Here is a 20077-nt window from a genome sequence, read left to right on the forward strand (position 1 = left end):
ACATGGCTGCCGAGTCACGTTGTCTGTTACATCATGTGGACAGCAGGGCGAATGTGCGTTGTTTACCTAGGGAAAGAGATGGCACCAGGAGGCATTATGGAAAGGAGGTAAGCTAGTGAAGACAGTGTGATGCTCTGGGCAATGTTCTGCTGGGGAATCTTGGGTACAGGGATTCATGCGGACGTTACTTTGACACGTACCACCTACATCAACATTATGCGCAGACCAAGTACATCCCGCTTGGCAATGGTCCTCCCAGTTGGTGGCGGCCTCTTTCAGCAGGACAGTGCGCCCAGCCACACTGCAAAAATTGCTCAGAGATGATCTGAGGAACATGAGAAAGACTTCAAGGAGTTGACTTGGCCTCCAAATTCCCCAGGTCTCAATCCGATCAGGCATCTGAGGGATGCGTTGGACAAACAAATTCAATCCACGGAGGCCCCACGTTGCAACTTAAAGGATTGAGAGCATCTGCTGCTAACGTTTTGATGACAGATACGACAGGACACCTTCAGAGGTCTTGTGGAGTCCGTGTCTCGGAAGGTCAGAGTGGGTTTGGAAGCACCTCAGGGATTTACACGATATTCGGAAAGCAGTTTTAATGTTATGGCTGAACAATGTACAATAAAATTTGAATATGTGAACCATACAATCAGAGATGGGGACTTGAATTTGCGATTCGAACTCCAGTCACACTCGAGTCGCTCTTAAATTGACTTCCAACTCGTTATTTTTTGACTTGGACTCCACTCTGACTCAATAGCAACTCGTGAACAAAAAGAGTCTTTAAGGCTCATTTGAAATTTTTATACAGGCAAAGCACTGAGTGTACAACTCTCCCCCAACCATGGAGGTGTCAAACACATCACGATGTGCAGCTGTGCGCAGAACTGGAGCTGGAGAAGCGAGACATGGGGAAATGTAACAACTGCTAATGGATCAGCAAACAACAGGCTTTTTCCGTTTTGCCACTAGTACAAACTGTGGACACGATCTGACAAAGCACAGGATATTCTGAGGGTTATTCTGAGTTTCATTTCACATTAGAAGGTACTGCTTAGAAACAATATTTGTTTAACCTGTGTGGTAAATTATATATTCATCGTGTCGTTATACAATAACATAGACCGGCATACATTGCCATAAATCCGGTAATTTAACAGATATGTCCCAAAAACACCTTTTCATTTCTGACCCTTCCCAGTCAACCAGTATTTCCTTATAACTTAGAAAGTTCCAGCACCTCTGCACTGCGGCCCGCCTACGGCGTGTTACGTTATGTCTTATTCAGAGTTCCGTCACGCATTCAAATTGAACGGTTTTCAATAAAGTAAAAACATAACACCAGCAAATAATTCGATTGAACCGCAATATCATTGACCGCTCTCCTGTGACTAAAGGAGCAGCACGACTGCACACATTAATTTAACTTTTTAACATGGAGTTTGCAGTGTTACTTGCATAGTCATTTATTTCATTGCACACACACACACACGAACTGAGAGACAAATCAATTTTATCCATCAACTGAATTTTTTGCTTTGGAACGATGTATAATAATGAAAATTGCAAATTACTGTAAACATGCACGCACTTTAGAAGCCTGATAAATGGACTCTCAATTCTCATTCATTAGCCAATCACATCACTCTGACATAGTTGAGGGCGGAGTTTGACCTGGTTTGGTCAGACTCCAGAGCAGGGCCCGTCTGACCTGCTTTCAGTACAGCAATTTTCTAAATTTCCTGCAAGGGATGTCATCATGATAATGATATTTTTGAGAAAGTATCAGTTTAAAATCCATGTTAGAAAAATATTGCAAAAACGTTCTTACAAAATTTTATGGCTTCTAAGCGATTACTTTGAAAATGCATATAAGCCTGAGGAACTATGAAACATGCCGGTTTTTTGAACTGTTCAATAGAACTGTGATTCCCATTTAGTCGCATCAGTTACTAACAGAAAACAACAAAAATCCAGTTACATTTTTGATAAATAGTAATGTCAAATTGTAACCATGATGGAGACTTGAGACTTGACTCAGACTCTTGGAGTCACTGGAGTGCTGGGTCATTTCTGTAATTATTCATGCTTTAGTTTGAGCTATCTTACTGAGTGAATCCCTGTGGGTGAGATTAGGCTCGCGGCCCGAGTTCCTCTTTTCCGACGCAGTCAGCCCATGTTCGGTTTATGCCGTCACGATTTCTGAGCCTGTTCCCCTTCACGCAAAAAATAATTTCGCAGTTTTTGTGACCGATACCCCTGCAATTCGGGAACTGACTCTTTGAAACAATGTTAGTTGCCTCGTATTGTTTTGAAAAATGGTGAATGTCAAACCCGTTGTACAGGTGAAAAATACAACGAAATGTGACTCATCTTTGCAGATGCATTTGTAATTGAGTCTTTGCCAATTCAAAAATTAACTTTCTGTTTCATCTTCTGTTTCCGTTATTGCATTCCATTTTTTTTTTTTTACGTGTGTGTGTTTTGCATAAGCCTGTTGGATACTGGGATGTATACGGCATAGTATACACCATTTGTTTGCGTTATTTGTGTCTATGTTTCAAAGTTTTGTATGACAATATGGCGGTCTTCATTTTTCCACAGTTCTCCGATAGTTGTTTTTCCTGTGAAATGTCTGTTAAGATGGTGGGTCTTTTGCTTTTCGGGTCAGAGTGGCACAATGCGAGGCATTGTGAGCCTAAAGTATTTTTTTACTACTAAACACAGTGGATTCAAGCTGAACTTGGCCTTTCCTGGTGTGCCTCTCATATGAATAAATTGTCGAGATTGCCTTGAGCAGGGCTGTAGCGTGACTGTATTAAAAAGGTGATGAAACTAATAAGATGTTAAAAGGGAAATAAACCGAGGTGTGCTGCGAGGCTCTGCTGCGTGCACACCATGCGTCTTTCCGCGTATTTAGCATTTCTGAGTCATTTTGGCCCTGCATTGTGGAGGCACAAAAGAATGCCGAGATCTGATGGATCGTTGGAACAAACAGATTATACTGTTAACTGAATGAAACTAGTGATGAGCAGCACCTCTTTGGGGGGTGGAGTCCCGGCCCGTCTTATAACAGTGAGCCAAATAAACCAATTGACTAGCCAGAAATGATAACAATATCACAAATACATGACATCATTGGTGATTCAAGATCCTATTTAAGGGGGCTTCAGCCCCCATGACAAATTTTGTATGTTGGCCATATTTTCAGCTATTTTTATAGTGAGACACCCACCCCTCTTCAGCGCAGTGGTTGACGTCCCATATTCCATCACATAGATAGTGCCTGGGCTCCACTAACAGTCACATCCCAGTACTGCCCTGGGCACTTTGTATTTGTAGGTTGAATTCTGTTATCAGGCCCAACCTTTTTATCCTGTGTGGTTACAACGTTTTAAACCTGAAATGGAAAAGTAAGTAAAATGCTTGCTTTGCCAGCATCATCTGGTTTATTGTAATAATAAAACAACAATTTGGCTGCACTTCCAGTCAAAGCAGCTCGAGTGCCAAGGACCACAACACTGATGCTATAGCAGATCTACAATATTTTCTGTATACGGCCTGCCAAGGAGCACAATGCTGGTGCTATAGAAAAACTACCTTCTGCATAAGGCCTGCCAAGGAGCACAGCGCTGGTACTATAGCAGACATACCTTCTGCATAAAACCTGCCAAGGAGCAAAATGCTGGTGCTATAGAAGACCTACCTTCTGCATAAGGCCTGCCAAGGAGCACAGCGCTGGTACTATAGCAGACCTACCTTCTGCATAAAACCTGCCAAGGAGTACAGCGCTAGTTTCGATAGCAGACCTACCTTCTGCATAAGGCCTATCAAGGAGCACAATGCTCATGCTATAGAAGACCTACCTTCTGCATAAGGCCTGTCAAGGAGCACAGCGCTGGTACTATAGCAGACCTACCTTCTACATAAGGCCTGCCAACGGAGCACAAAACTGATGCTATAGAATACCTACCTTATGCATACAACCTGCCAAGGAGTACAGCGCTGGTACTATAGCAGACCTACCTTCTGCATAAGGCCTATCAAGGAGCACAATACTCATGGTATAGAAGATATACCTTCTACATAAGGCCTGTCAAGGAGCACAGCGCTGGTACTATAGCAGACCTACCTTCTGCATAAGGCCTGCCAACGGAGCACAACACTGATGCTATAGCACATCTAGCAGATTTTTCTTCTTTAAGTTCAGTATTTGAAAATTCCTTTTAGTAATTACTTTTTAAAATGGTTTGAGAAACATTACATAAAGTATGCACATGAAAAATACAAGAAATTCAATGCATTTTTTTTTTTTATTCCATATTATACGTGTCACCTGACTTCACCCCTCCCAGCCCTTGTCGTCTTCAGTGTTTGATCCCCTGTCATTGTGACGTAATCAAATGTGTTAGCAGTGTCAGGAGCAGCATAGGCCTTCCTGATGGTTCCATGGCTGTTGCTGAGCTCCAGACACCCCTGGACTCACCAATGTGCTGCATCCTACCTGAAAAGTACCTTTCAGAGTCGCAGTTCTCGGGCGGAAACTCCAGTTTTCACATACCTTGACTTTGTCAAGTGTCACTGACAATGATAAATAATAACAGGCCATGTAATGGTTTTCTCTGCCTTACACTGAAATAAAAAATACCATAAATAGAACAGAATTGAAATATGAACACTGATGTCACCATAAATTGCAGATATTTCTACCTATTTAGCTACAGCACAGCTGGTCACTTCTTGACCCCAAAAATAGAGACAATATGTGGCAATTTAGAAATAAGGGACGATGAAATTTACCCCTGGGAGGGGGGGGAGCATTAGTTACATAAAAGGCTAGTATGAGGTGATAGATTAGGAACTTTCTTGGAATGAGCATTTTCATATGTACACGATTTTGTGAGTAAACAATACAAAACACAATTATTAATATTACACTTTCGATCATGCACACCACACAGTAATCATCAGCTATCCCTATAAACAGAGGGGTTCATACAGTTTTAAACAGGGCAAGGCAACTTCTCTCATTCGAGATGAATAAATAAATCGTGATACGCTACAAATATTGCATTTGTGAGCAAGCAGGCAAATACACTACAATGAATTTGCATGTACAAGAATATATTTTTGATGCCACTGACCATTACACTGAAGCAGATCATAAGCTATTTCAATGCAGGCATCAGTTACAGCTTTAGGAGATATCTGGACATTGCTGACATTTCCTACACCTAGAACCAAATACACCTAGAACATTAGTACAAAGATGTTTATTATCCTGTCAGCACTAAGACAATCCTGCAGCTGGTTCTGCTTGCTGCATCGTCTGTTTTGTCTGTTCTGCTCCCTGCTTTTCGCATTGTGTCATCCTCACGAAATTCCTAATTACCATTCATACAATGAAAAGAAGGATCCGGGCAGTGATAGAACTTTTGGCAAATTCTCTCCGAGGTAAAAAAGCTGCACATTCAGTACTGCACAATTGCAAAAGCCTTCAGCTTAAAATCTGTCTATGCTTGCGATCTTAAAGCTGAAACGTCATCACAAACACCGTCACCGCCAGCTCTGCAGATCTCCTCACTCACAGCCTCCTTCATTGGCCATTGGGTTCAATAAGCACAGTCCACTTGCTTACAATCTAACAAATATTCAGTGCCGTCACATACCATTCTTCAGTCACACCTTGTCGTTTATATATACTTTTATCCAAAGCTACCGTGAGCTCCGCTGTGTCATAGAGGTCAAATGAAATCCGTGTACACAATAGACGCAAATAATAAGCCACTGATGTGATGTAAATGCTGTACAAAGAATGGTACCTGAGCATATGGCCAGTGTTTTCCTTCACACCAGACAAGGTTAGCTTTGCGTTTCTTTACGGACCCACACTTTGTGCAGGTCATTGTCATACTGACTTAGAAAAAGCACACAATTCTCTACAAAATGGATTTCCAAATTTTTCAGCCCGTGACTCCCCCCCCCCCCAAAAAAAAAATAACAGTCCCCCATTGTACATTTTGCTGAGACTTGGGGGGAGGGGTGTATCCGTCAGGGGTGCTGTAAAAGATTTTGGGCCAATGGAAGCATATCATATAGGGCCCCCAATCCAAACCAATCATATTATGCTCTAAATTATTAGGGCCCTTGGAATTGTGCTAACTGACTCCCCCCTTTATGGCACCGCTGGTCCCCATCTGTATATTTTGCCAAATGAGTGTGCATTTCACCAGTGGGGGGGGTCCTTCATTCTACCAGTTGCAGTTAGGGTTAACATGCAGTACTTCTCTTTTGAAAATTTTTTTAAAATATTCTGGAAATCATATCCTAACCCTCTCACTAGTGTCTCACGACCCCCCCAGTTTACTGTATGAACCCCTGTACTAATATGTGACTGCATGCTGTAGCATTAAGGTTTGATTTTCTATTCAGAAGGGTCGGCTCAGTAATCAGCATGCGCTCCTTACTTCCTGCTTACAGGAGTCAAAGGGTGGGGGCCGTATGACGTAGTGAATCTTGAGTGATTTTTTTTCTATCACCTTCTAGACTGGGGACTGGAATGTAATCAGTTTGGCTCGTTCTGTGATTCACATTGTATTTGTCTTTTAAAGTAACTCCTGCTGAATGCTGTAAGTTCCAGGGAAATCAGCCTAAAAATCCTCTATTCGTTCCTCATGTTGAACAGAAGCACCTCATCCACATTGTAAACTGTGTTGTTGCATTTCTTTTCTGTTCATTTATGCCTGTTTTATCTTTCCTGAGACTTAGAGATCTTTCGTGCTGTTCTTTCTCTTACCTTTTCTTTTTGCAGTCTCCATTTGCCCCTTTTCCTCGAATAATTTAGCTGAGGTTTTTGACGTCATTTACACACATGCTTAAGCACATAGCTGAACCTGCCACTGTTCTTATCTGATCGCCCACCTTGGCGAACTCTCATGCTCCGATGGGTCCAGAGACACAGAGTCTAAGGGGGGAGGGTCAGCCTGCTGGGTTTACCAAGTAAATATTTTCAGGTGGATGTGTGGGTGGGGGGGGGGGTGTTTTCATTCTACCAATCGCAGTTACAACATTTCTTTTTTGGAAGTTTGAAGTTTTTGAACCTAAATGAAAATTCTTTTTCTGAAATGTATGCCTGTATACCTTGTCATTTTATATTTTATATATATATATATATATATATATATATATATATATATATATCACTTGATTATTGATTGATGCCTAGTCAGGAGAGCTTTTGAACACTAAGATGCAGTTTAAAAATAAATAAAATGAAGAGGTCGATTAGTGCCAATTACTGTAACTTTTTAAACTTTTGTACCACAAATGCAAAACCTGACACATGTACAGAGGACATGTCAGAGAACATTTTGTTACAGGCTTAGATGTGAAGGACTTTCTAAGATATTACATCAAACATGCAAAATAAGAAAAAAATGTCTAACTGGATTCCTACTTTACTGCTTTTCTAACACATTAGCTTGTCTGTAATATAATTTGCCAAGTGACAAAGTCATTTCAGTAAGTGACTGATCAGCCTTGTTATATTTGTTTCCTAATAGGCCTTTAATTTGGGAAAGCCCTTCATTTGGGAATATTCTTTCATAATGCATTTACAATTACAATTTTCATAGAACATTCAGTGCATATCATTTTGAACTCACAGAACATTCAGTGTACCTTCATAATGCATTCATGGAGCATTAGGTACACCTGCATAATGCGTTTATAATGAATTCATATAACATTAGGTGCACATTCATTATGCATTCATAGACCATCCTATTATGGCGTGGCATGGTGCGGGCGAGGAAAGGAGGTGATGATTCACTTATGGCTGCAAGACAAAGGTGTTTATTAAAGAAACTGAAAGAAACAAACATTGCGAAACTCACAAAATAACAGAGTATGTGGGGTCTAAAGCAAATGGGAAAACAAGAACAACTACAAAAATATCAAAAAAGGTAACAAGGGGGGAAGAACAAAACCAGGAACAGAACATGAACTTTAATAATGATGCTGCTGCACAGAGTGACTTGAACACAGTAACATTCAGAATGACTGACTCATGACTAGAACAAAGGCAGTGCACTTAAATACACTGATATCAATGACTACGGAGTGGTAGGTGTGGCCTCACAGAACTAGGGGCAACGGGGAGCAGATGAAGACAATCAAATCAACTGATCAATAAGAGCATGGAGCAACAAGGCACAGATGATGTAATACAAATAACAGGCACTGAGAGGTCAATTAGCAGATAGGGGACAAAGGTCCAAACACTAATTGAAACAAAAGTAGGACAAACAAATGAACAGGAAACAAGGAGCAAGACAATGAACTGTAACTGAAATACTGATGCAAACGTTAAACCAGAAGAACTAAAAAAAAACAACCCAACAAACATTAATTAGTTGAAGCTAGCCTTTGGCCAACCTCGAACCCATAACCACAAAAGGGAACCACTCAGTCAGTTAAGCCACACAGCAGTGCAGGGAGGAAACACACTAGGGCTGAAGGGGCTACAAGACAGAGGAGGGAACAGGATGGCCAGCAGCACCTGCTGGCCAAATGGGAACATGACACATAGGACAGGACCAGATGGGCACCGGTCCTGATGCATTTCAGGGCACCTTCATATTGCATTTATAATGCATTCATATAATATTAAGTTCAGCTGCCTAATGCATTTATAATGCATTCATAGCCCATCAATGCACATTCATTATTCATTATGCATTCATGCTGCATTCATAGCACTCTGATTAGCAGCATCCTGTAGACAGTGTGGCACGAGACCAAAGGAGAAGCAGATCAGGAGAAGTTAGAGCATTGCTGCCAACAAGAAGAGATCCAGCTGAAGCTTCACGTCCTTCTCAGGCTCTTCAACGATCTCATGCATTTTTTAAATAAAATTTACAAATCATTGCGAGACTCGCATCAGCGAAACATTAAAATCTATCTGCAGCCTCTTTAAAATACTTTCAAGTCTTAAAATGTTTTTCTATTTTTATCCACCTTCCTACTGCTTATACAATTTAATGGGAATCTGGAGCTCAACACAGAAAGCTGGGGCCTTCTGGGACAAGATACCGGTCCATCACCAGGCACACCCAACTCGGGCGACTTAGAGACACCTGATCTCATCACTGCATGTCACTGGACCGCAGGGGAACAGGTACGGAGAGGAATCTTCAATATATACACAGCAAAAGTGGCGTTTCAATCCCTAGCTGAAGATGAGAGTCAATAACTCAAGGCTACTGAGCCAACATCCATATATAATTCAGTTCAATTTATTTTTATATAGTGTCTTTCACAACAAATTTGCAAAGGGTGAAATATAATATAAAACTACTCGGATTTAAATGTAATGAAATTCATCCAAACATGAATCCAAACATTTATCCTGGTCAGAGGCCTGGATGCAGAGGGAACTGCTCTGGGATGCACTCTGGGTGTGATGATGTATCCACAGGCTCAATTCAATATGCAGCATTCTTCACCTATAATGTTTTTAGCTTCCCTGCTTAGAGACTATCAGCTTTCACCTTCCGTATTTTAGGAAATAAGTACTCTGACATGTTAACCTTATTGCTTTTCTGGGGTCTTTCAGTCATTACCTAATTTCTGAATAATTAACTGACTAACAGCCCAGATCTCTAAAAAACACTCACCGACGTAGGCGTGTGTGAGTACTCAGGTGATTGGTTTTATCGGTTCATTATGATTCTTTTGAACTGCAGTCATAAAACTTGTGATGTGACACAGCTGCATTATCTGTTCAGTAACTTGCCGTTTTTATTCACAGCACCCATGAAGGACCCAGACATTTCATGGGCTGTCCATAACTTCGGTTGTGTTCCTCTTCACTTTAAGCCCTGACAGTGTTAGCGATCCCCCCTGTCGTCCTCTGTCATCTTAATAAGGACAGTGCTCTGCTCACTCATTTCCTACCTACGTTTCCTGCATTGCATGCGACAAGCTGCCCGTTCCAGACATTTTGTCTAATGCAATTTACTGAACGACTGAAACGATCACCTCTGGATGACTGAGAAGCTGAGCAACCCCTCCCATGAAGGAGACCATTAGAGATCTTTTTAGGTGATTATAGTTGAGGTATATTTATGTATGGCTGCCATCATTACTGTAAACAGTAAGATATTCAACTGCCAGAGGAATACATGTATTCCTACTCAGGGCTGTTCTCAAAACTATCCATGGAACCAAAAGTAGAATGGATTAGGTTAATATGCAGGAAGCCATGAGTTGTTTTTAAACATATTACTGATGACAGTGATGGAGTTAGATCTGTCTCCCATAGCCCTTTATCCAGTACAGTGTCCTGATAGGCAGGGCGCTCGTCCCAGTAAATTTAGGGCAAAATAAACCCCGCATGGCACTGAAATCCATCGCAGGGCACGCACTCACACTCACACATACTCACACTCACACATATTTACACTCACACTCACATACACACTCACACGCACTCACACTCACACGCACTCACACCCACATACACACTCACAATCACACATGCTCACACTCACACATGCTCACACTCAAACATACTCACACTCACATGCACACTCACTCACACTCACATACACACTCACACTCACACATACTCACACACACTCACATACACACTCACACATACTCATACTTACATACACACTCACACACACTCACATACACACACACTCACACTCACATACACACTCACACATACTCACATACACAATCACACTCACATACACACTCACACATACTCACATACACTCACACACACTCACATACACACTCACACATACTCAAACACACTCACATATACACTCACACATACTCACACATACTCACATACACACTCACACACACTCACACATACTCATACTCACATACACACTCACACATACTCACACACTCGCATACACACTCACACATACTCACATACACACTCACACATACTCACATACACTCACACATACTCACACGCACATACACACACACATACTCTCACACACACTCACATACAGCTTAGAGCAGTGTTTCCCAATCCTCAGGGACCTACAGACAGTCCATGTTTTTGCTCCCTCCAACTATTACCACATGACATTTCAGTAAAGTATCAATTAGAAGGAAATATGAAATAATACTTTGCAGAATTGCACATACAGTACCAGTCAGCAGTTTGGCCACACCAAGCATCTTACAATGAAGAGTAACAGTGTCTCATCACATGATCTGGCCACCAGAGCTAAACACAGTAGAAATGGCTTTGGAGGAGATTGACCAGAGAGTGAAGGAAAAGTGGCCAACGAAAGCTCAGCATATGTGGACCCTCCTTCAGGACAGCTGGAGGAGGCCACCTCATGATCCTGTCATAAAGGAGACAGTAGGGTCAGACAGTTCCTGGAGCCTTGTTCAAGGGCCCAATGATAGGATCACTCTGCCAACTCAGGGATTTGAACCAGCAACCTACTGAGTCCCCACCCATAAAGCTGCCCCCCCCAACAAATTATTATGTTTTTGTTTAATGCTTTTTTGGTCAGTGTATACATATATTCCATATATGTTATTTTACAATGTATATGTTTTTGTAATTGTTCAAAAATGTAGAGGATAGTACAAATATACCGTTCTATTGATAGGTGCTAAACCTTGTGACTGATACTGTATATGACCTAGAGGTCAATGCCCCCCCTCTGAGTTTTCTGAATAATAACCTATGAAAAAACATGCAGTGGTGTGATCAGTCTGGTTTAATGTGTGATCCTGACCACATGAATATAGCAAGTCTGTTGCAATTATTATCATAAACGCGGCTATTTAAATCATTTGGGGAAAATCTGTTGGGGAAAGGTCTCATATGAAATGAAATTAAGAAGGCATTTGTCGTTTATCTTGGTGCTTTTCCAGTATTGTGTCCTTTTGTCCTGTGTCTTTTGGCTCTCAGTTTGGGCTGAAAATGTGTTGTTGTAGTGTTTCAGCCATTTTGGACTTTCACACATCACTCTCTAGAGCTAAAGTCACTCAGCCCTGAATTGTTTCTGGGTAGTTGGAGAAGGATTATCAGTGGTTTATTGCCTTTGCTGGGCTTACCTGTATCTCTGTGAGCAATTCTGCATGGAGCCACCTGCCAAATGAGGAGATGAGTTTTCTTTTTTTAAAGGTACGAGTTCTTCTTGGATTGGAGAAGCTGACTGCAATGACGATGAACTCAGCTCACTCAGAGTGGTTTCGCTTCTGACTTTGTGAGGACACATTTCCATAAATGGAGGCTATTTCTTACACATTTCTGATGATAATATGATTTGCTGAATGAATGATCTTTCTCTAAACCCTGAATGTCTTCAAAAACATTTTAAGCAAACCGGTTATTTCAAGTCATTGACACCAATCTCCAAATGTGACTGGTTTAACAGGTATTGACTGACACAACAGAGCTGTTGATTGCTTTCTTTTAACCTCACTGGTGAAATACACAGCTGAAACACATTTTCATGTGGAAAACATGACGGTGTTACTGAAATACGGGAGTGTTGCACTGAAATGTGGCAGTTCTATTGATATGTTATGGAGTTGTACTTATATGTACTATTGGTGTTGAAATGTAGTAGTTCTACTAATATGGTTTGGAGCTGTGCTGAAATGTGCTACTGTAACTGTGCTGAAATGTAGCAGTTGTACTGATATGCTTTGAAGCTGTACTGAAATGCAGTAATGATACAGAAATGTAACAGTTGTATTAATAAGCTTTGAAGCTGTACTGAAATGCAGTAATGATACAGAAATGTAGCAGTTGTATTAATAAGCTTTAAAGCTGCACTGAAATGCAGTAATGATACAGAAATGCAGCAGTTGTATTGGGACATTTTGGTGCTGTACTGGAATGCAGTAGTGGTGCTGAAATGTAGTAGTTTCTTTGAAATAGCATGCAGCTGTACTGAAATTCAGTACAGTTCTGAAATGTAGCCAATGTGTTGAAACAGAAGGGAGCTATAATGCAGTGGTGGTTTTGAAATGCCATATGGATATTCTAATATATTAAAAAGCTGTCATAGGAAATGTTAGTAACATTGTACTGAAATTCACTGGTTTACCACTGATCCAGTGGTTTTGTGCAGAAATGCAGTGAAGTCATGCAGTACTGATACATAACATGTGTTGATGTTTGTCATGTATAATTTTCCTTGGAAGTAATTGTGTCCCAAAATGTAATTTTATCAACAAAAAAAATATATGGCATATGGGAACGCTTTGCATGTCACCTCTTTGATTTCAAAGCATTAAACCTCGTTTCTGTTGCATTCCAACATCTGGATGCCTGAAGGAATAGCCTGGCTCAGCTAATCAATGGGAAATTAATTATATCAGGCTGTCTGGTTGAGATACAGGCCAGATATGTTTAATGGCTAGAGGAATCCCTGTTTTATTTATCCACATTTTTGAAATGCATGATTTCGTTGCCGTATGCAGATGCATTAACAGCAGCACTGACCAGCACTGACCACTAGGGGCACCAGAACTGCAGAACAGTACCGCTGGCTTCAGGATGAGATTTGCTGGCGCTGTCTGATTTTGTTTTTGTATGGCAGTGAGATTGTGTGTGTGTGTGCAGTGAGGGAACGGCATGTGCTCAGTGCGCGTGTGTGAGGGTGTGTGTGTGTGTGTGTGTGTGCATGTTTGAGTATTACATTCCGGATTACTTCCAGATGTGCTGGGACTGTGACAATTTCAACCCCCCCCCCCCCATATCTCAGTAAATGGTGCCCCCTCTGTTCCCCCTCTTTCTACAGATGTTTTGGTCGTCCTATTTCCTCTGCTACTGGTTTCTTACTTCCTGTCTAAGTCTTGGAAAGAATGAGAGCCGTTAACTAACATTTGTGCCCGTGGGGACTGGTTCCCGTAGGCCTGCCCTTCTTTCTGTCCAAGCGAAGTGCGTCACTGCTGGTTCACCACAGACACTTTTGGGAACGGGGTTAAAGGTCATTTAGCCTCAAAAACCCACTAGTGCCTCCAAATGGTACCTGACCTGCAAACTTCACTCCAAAATTCCAGACTCTATCAGCGCCACCCCATCTTCTCTGCTTCCCCTTTTTCTGGGTGGATGTTAGATGTGCCCATGCAGCAAAAAAAGGGGTCCAATTAAGCCAGACTAAACCATGGACTGGAACCCGGGGGGCATCATTTAGAATGCAGTGATGAATAATTATGGAAAAACTATCGACAAATTTACAAACCTACAAACCTACAAGTGGACTTTATGCCGCCCCCCCCCCCCCCCCCCCGACCACTCCTTCTTCAGATGTGCTGTCCCTGAACTCTGCTGATCCCACATCAGCGGGATTGAGGGGTGACACACAGAATACTAGCTGATCTCTGCACACACTTACTGCTTCCATGTCCTCCACATACAGCTGTCATGTCCATCTTGGTAATTGGCACAATCTGCTGATAAGTCCTGCAGTGATCTTCATCTGCGCTCCCCTTCAGATGCAAAGTGGACCTGTAGCAAAAATGTCTCCGTTCCTCCGAATAAACTACATTTCTGCCTGCCTTTGGCCGTACCTTCAGCGCAGTGTGGAAGACCTCATTCATTTCCGATAGAAAGCTTCTGATTTTGAGCTTCATTCACTCTTCAAAGTGTCAGTAAGTGCCCTTGCTGTAGACAGCCATGTTGGACTCACCAGACAAAGCCCATTGAAAATCTTCGATGAGATTTTCCTGATACCAGAAGTTTGGCAGGCCGAAGTATAGCTACCATACTTTACATTACATATTTATCTGTTGCTTTCATCCAAGAAATCTGAACTCGTAATCTTTGCGCTGTGATCACAATGTTGAACTACCACAGCTATCGTCATCCTTGGTAAACAAATGCAATTAGCATGCAATCTGCCATTTCTCCAGGTGTGCTTGTTCCAGAACGAGACGAGAAGACGAGAAACCTGCAGTTCTAGCGTGTCACTCAATGCGCCTAACTGCACATTTTTATTTTCATGTTAAAATCACTATAAGAGAGTGGTGATCAAATGGTGGACTGTGGTCCGCATCTGGACATTGTAATTCGGACCTTGTGATGAAGTATGCCCCCCCAGTCAGTGAAATCTACTGAGGGGAACCCCCCCCCCCCCCAACCCCCCCGCCCCCGGACCTTGGCTTGGCTTTGCTTGTCTGACGAAATTTGGGCCGTGAGGAAAAATGATTACATACCCCTGCTATAAGGAATTGACTGGAACTCACTGGCCTTTGCCCAAGCTCCAGCCCGTACGGGCACCCGCACCCCAGCGAGGTCCTTCCAGAAGGTTCTATGAGGATCTCCACTCCAGTGAAAACAGTGACTCACGCGAGCAGGGATTTCCGCTCTGTGTTGGCTTTCATTCACAAAAACGGAGAAAAATCCCGGGCCTCACCATGCGAGGCCGGCTGACCTACGAAGGATCGGTGCTAACAACATAATTTGCGAAACTATTCGCCTCTGTCTGCAAGTTCGATGTCGCGTTGCTAGTAGGAGTGGTCTGTCACTTACTATGGAGTTTTTGACATTTACTGAGACTTATACCTGAAATGTTTCAAATGTCTTCTCTGTGAAAGTGTCCCAGCGTACTGCACATGATTCTTATTGTTTTATTTCAGCGGTTCCCATAGTGATTAAAGCAGCATCTGAAATTTGAATTCACAGCCTTGCGGATATCGCTCAGGACATTCTGAGTTCTAATGGTCTGCAGGCATATGGGTATCTGCATGTGCCGGTCTGTCCTCTGCATGCTGCATGCTACTGTCATGAATGTGCATTTCCTTTGCATCTCCGCATTGGGTGAGGAAAGGCAGACCGTGTGTTTCGTAGCTGACAGCCTGCTTATTTTTTTTGGGAGACGGTGGTCTCCTTCCTCCTGTTCTCTCCTCATTCTCTCTTCTCCCCACCTGGCTTCCTTTAAATCCTCAGTCCTGACATTTTGAGCACAGTCTGGCGGGATCATCTCCGCTTCGATGTTTCTCCACCTCCGCTCTCCGCCGCCCCCCTCGTTCTCTATCCCTCTCCGAGCCTCTCTCCCTCCTTCTCTTTCTCCCTCTTCAGTGTGAACCTTCCCTCTCTCTTCTTACCCATCTGCCCCTAGCCTCCCTCTGTCCCACTGTCCACCACACACTTCACTGTGGGTGGGGTGTGAACTCCACACTCACACATGGTTTCCATAATGGAGGCACTGGGGGGTGGCAAAGGGGGGAAATAGTGTATCCAGATCTTTCCCTTTTTTCATTTAAAGAAAGTGAAGCCGTGACTCCAAGCCTCTGGAATTCATTCTGTTTTCCTCTCTTGTCCAACTTTTGGGTTTGCGAGAATCCGCATTGCGCAACAACATCAAGGTTGGAGCAAAGCAGAGGGCGACGGGGGAAAATTGTGCAACGCTGGACCTGGGAGGATTTGGGGAGCGTGTTGTGGAGCATGTGGTGGGGGGGATTTATTTGGAAGGCCGTGTTTTGACTCCAGGAACCTAGGCTGTACTAGAGGCTCACAGAGGACAGGAGCAGAAGGCTGAGTATATAAGAGCAAGCTGACCGACAGCACTTCTCTGCTCCGTGCTGTTAAAGAGATTGCTGTTGGACCCTGAGACTTGGACCATTTCATTGTGGTCATTTATTTGTCACCATTGCTGTTTTTCGTGTCCAAGTAGTATAGCTGTTGGATCCTTTATCTCTGTATTTATGCAGCATGATTTAATGTTTTCCAGCTTTTTTTACCTTTTCGTTGTTTGCTTCTTTCTTGGCACTTTAAACGGTGATGTTAGTGCCTGATTTTTGGATGGGACTAATCTCAATGCCTGGACTGCCAGTGAGGTGTAAGGATGAAGTTTGGGGATTCATAGCTGCCGCTTCTGCATGTGGGTGTGTGATTACGTGAGTCTAGAGTGTGATCTTCCGTCCGTCTGTTTGTCTGCTGTGGCCGACGCGGTTCCCTTCTCGTTCCGTTTGCAGGGCTACAAAATGACGGGATTTCAGAGATTGTCCGTGCTCTTGTGTCAGGGAACAGGCTGTTATCAACAGATCTGTCTGCTCTCTGTTTCTGTGGGGAACCTGTGGTTTAACAGACACAGACCCGTTCACTTCAGGGCAGAAGTCAGGGGTCTTGGCGTGCTGGAAAAGTGGCAGTCTTCGGAGATGTGTTTGCTCCAAGTCTTGTCTGAGTGCGGTGAGATGTTACTTTCTGCCTCCGGTTCCTTTTCGACTGAACACGATATGATGATAAAGAATCTGGTCGAAGTAGAAGCTCTGGAGAGTGACGAGAAGCCAATGCGGCCACTCTGAGGAGTGACCTGGGAAGAAGCGTCATCCAAACGCAGGTGGGGAGCAGGGGTACGAGGAGAGATATCCGCATGCTTTGACAGAGGTGGTACAGGTGGGATTCATATATCACAGGACTTTTTCTTCCCGATATTTATCTGTTTCAGTGCAATCTTTGATCTGATGCTGCTTTGATCTGATGTTTACAAGTGACCAGTCTGTCTGAAGGGGACGACTTCCAGTGTTTTAGCCAGTAATGTCTCCTGCTCTCTCTCTGGGGAACAGCCAGTGGTGTCGGTGTGACGTCTCAAACCGGATCATGACTCCCGAAGCTCTAAAGTTCAGCTTTGAGTCCAGGGCAAACTGTCCCAGGTAGATACACCATTTTTCTCATATACGCGGAAAAAGTTAAATCCCAAATTCAAGAAATATGTACTAAGCTGGATTTACATTCTGTATGGAAATATGATGGATGTTTTTGTAATTATACTTTCTATGCTGAAATACAGTTAAAAAATTGTTGCCTTAAAAATATTTATTGAAATGTCTGTACCTTTACAATATAATTAACATATTTGATGTACTATTGATGTATATCAAATGCTTTTTATTTCTTTAAAAAAAATGAAATATACTTTTACATGCATAAAAAACTTTTTTATAAGTAAATAAGCTGTATTTCTGAGTGCCATGGTCCTTAATACAATATGTGTGGCACCTCATTTGATTGTAACTTTGCTTGTATACATGTACTCAATTAATGCACTGTTCTTCATAACAATAGCATCGCCAGTCTGGTACTGGTGCTGCTGGAAAGGGAGCTGCATCCAATCAGATGCAGGACCAATGAGGAGGCGGGACTTGGGATCTGGGATGGGCCACGGGAGAAGGGGGGATGGAGTGCTGGGAGTGGGTGTGGCTTGAGAGAAGAGGATTTATTATTACATTATGTGGCCAAATAACAGTGGGCTCTTGTGACGTCACTGTCTGACACACGCACTGTGTTTACAAACACAGATGGGGACCGCGGGTGGGAAAGGCGAATGTGGAGGACGGGCGATGGAGGGAGTAGCAGAAACAGGACAAAAAGAGAGGCGGAGCTGGAAGCAGAAAGGAAAAATCTGCCGACGTGCGATGCTTCCTGTGTTATTTATACCATTTTTCACTCTTCGTATCAGAAACTGTTTAATTTGGCTGGATTTGACTGGTGGTTTTAGCGCTGAAGTGTGTGTGCTGCTGTGCTCACTGGCGCCGGCGTGAGTGCGATCTCAGGGCGAGTTCTGCATTCCCTCCATCTGAAACAGCACTTCCTGTTTATGTGGACAAAGTGTCCTCCACTCGTAGCCAAGGAAACACCCCTCTTTCTCTCCGTCCATCGGCCTCCCAAAGTCAGACGCTTCCCTCCTTTTTTTCATTTTACCTATCTACAGTTTTATTTCATTCGTATCATAAAAAAAACTCTTTTTTTCCATGTGTCTCGTCCCTCTCTCGCTCTGATTTAGGGGTCATGGAGGGCAGATGGATTTGGGTGATTTCACATTCTCCTTCAGGGGTGGACGGTTTTTTTTGGCAGGCCTCAAACAACCGCGGTACCGGTTAGTCATCAGGATGGAAGCTAAACTGCGATCTGCTGACGCCTTTAACCGGAAACGTGCCCAAAACGGCCCCCTTTTGATTTACGGAGTTGGGCAAAAGCACAGCCCTGCTGCCTGGATGGTGCTTTTCCCCCTCTCTGCAGTAATATACCAGAATGTGCTGTGATGTTTGATGAGCCTTGTAAACAGCTTCTACTGAAACTAGAAAAACCCTAATTCCACCCCCGCTCATTTTCCCCCCACAGACACAAACACTCAGCCTGGAGAGAGGGCGTGAGGCTGGGGCAACCTGTGTGGCTTCAACTATGTTCAGTCCATCCCCCCCCCCTCCACCCCCCCGGCCATAAACTGCCTTCTGCCCAGAACAGTAAGAGTTTATGTGCTGGTTATACACTGTGCCAGCACACGGGCTCTTACAGTGCAGGGCAGTGGGTCTGTCTTTCTCTCAGGAGCTGAAGAAGATTATTATAGCTGACGTATGGTCTCTGTATGGTCTCTCTGCCTCTATCTGGCCTTCACTGCGGTTTCTCTCCCTCTGTCTGGGGCCCTGTGTGGTCTCTCTGCCTCCGCCTGGCCCCGTGTAGGGTCTCTCTGCTTTTATCGGAGTCTCAGTGCAGTCTCTCTGCCTCTGTCTGCCCCCTGTGTGGTTTCTATACTTCAGTGTGGTCTCTCTGCCTGTGTCTTGGCCCCTGTATGGTCTCTCTGCCTCTGTCTGGGCCCATGTGGTCTTTCTACCTCGGTCTGGGCAGTCTATCCATCTTTATCTACACCTCTGTGGTCTCTTCATCTATATCTGTGCCTATGTATGTTCCCTCATTTCAGCGGTCATGAGTTCAGGACCCAGCTAGGTAAAAGATTTCTTAATTAAAAACATTCTTCTTCCAGGTGTTTGTTTTTGACGCGTGCTATACACACTGATACATGCCAATATGCATTGTTATATATGGGCACCTTTGCATTTTAAGCAACATGGTTAACAGTTAATACACACACAAACAGAATGAAACCGTATCATTGTCATATATATTTTCATTCACATATTTATTGTATATAAAAATTGCACGGTTACATTGTTTCACAGTGGAGTTGCGCGTCATAACTTGACAGAGATGCGTCACCAAACTCCATTACTCAGCCATAATTACACCTGCAAACAAATATGCATATTTATGAAATAGTGTCACGCACAATAA

General features: G+C 43.1%; 1 long non-coding RNA gene across 1 annotated transcript; it reads left to right on the top strand.

Annotated features, from left to right (window-relative positions):
• The first annotated feature begins 16392 nt into the window (after positions 1-16392).
• LOC125712962 (uncharacterized) lies at positions 16393-19768 on the top strand. Its single transcript, XR_007383426.1, has 2 exons — positions 16393-17661; positions 19130-19768. It is a non-coding gene; the product is annotated as an uncharacterized LOC125712962 (long non-coding RNA).
• The last annotated feature ends 309 nt before the right edge of the window (positions 19769-20077 follow it).

The sequence above is a fragment of the Brienomyrus brachyistius genome, chromosome 18, assembly GCF_023856365.1.
Source record: "Brienomyrus brachyistius isolate T26 chromosome 18, BBRACH_0.4, whole genome shotgun sequence".
Lineage (NCBI taxonomy): Eukaryota > Metazoa > Chordata > Actinopteri > Osteoglossiformes > Mormyridae > Brienomyrus > Brienomyrus brachyistius.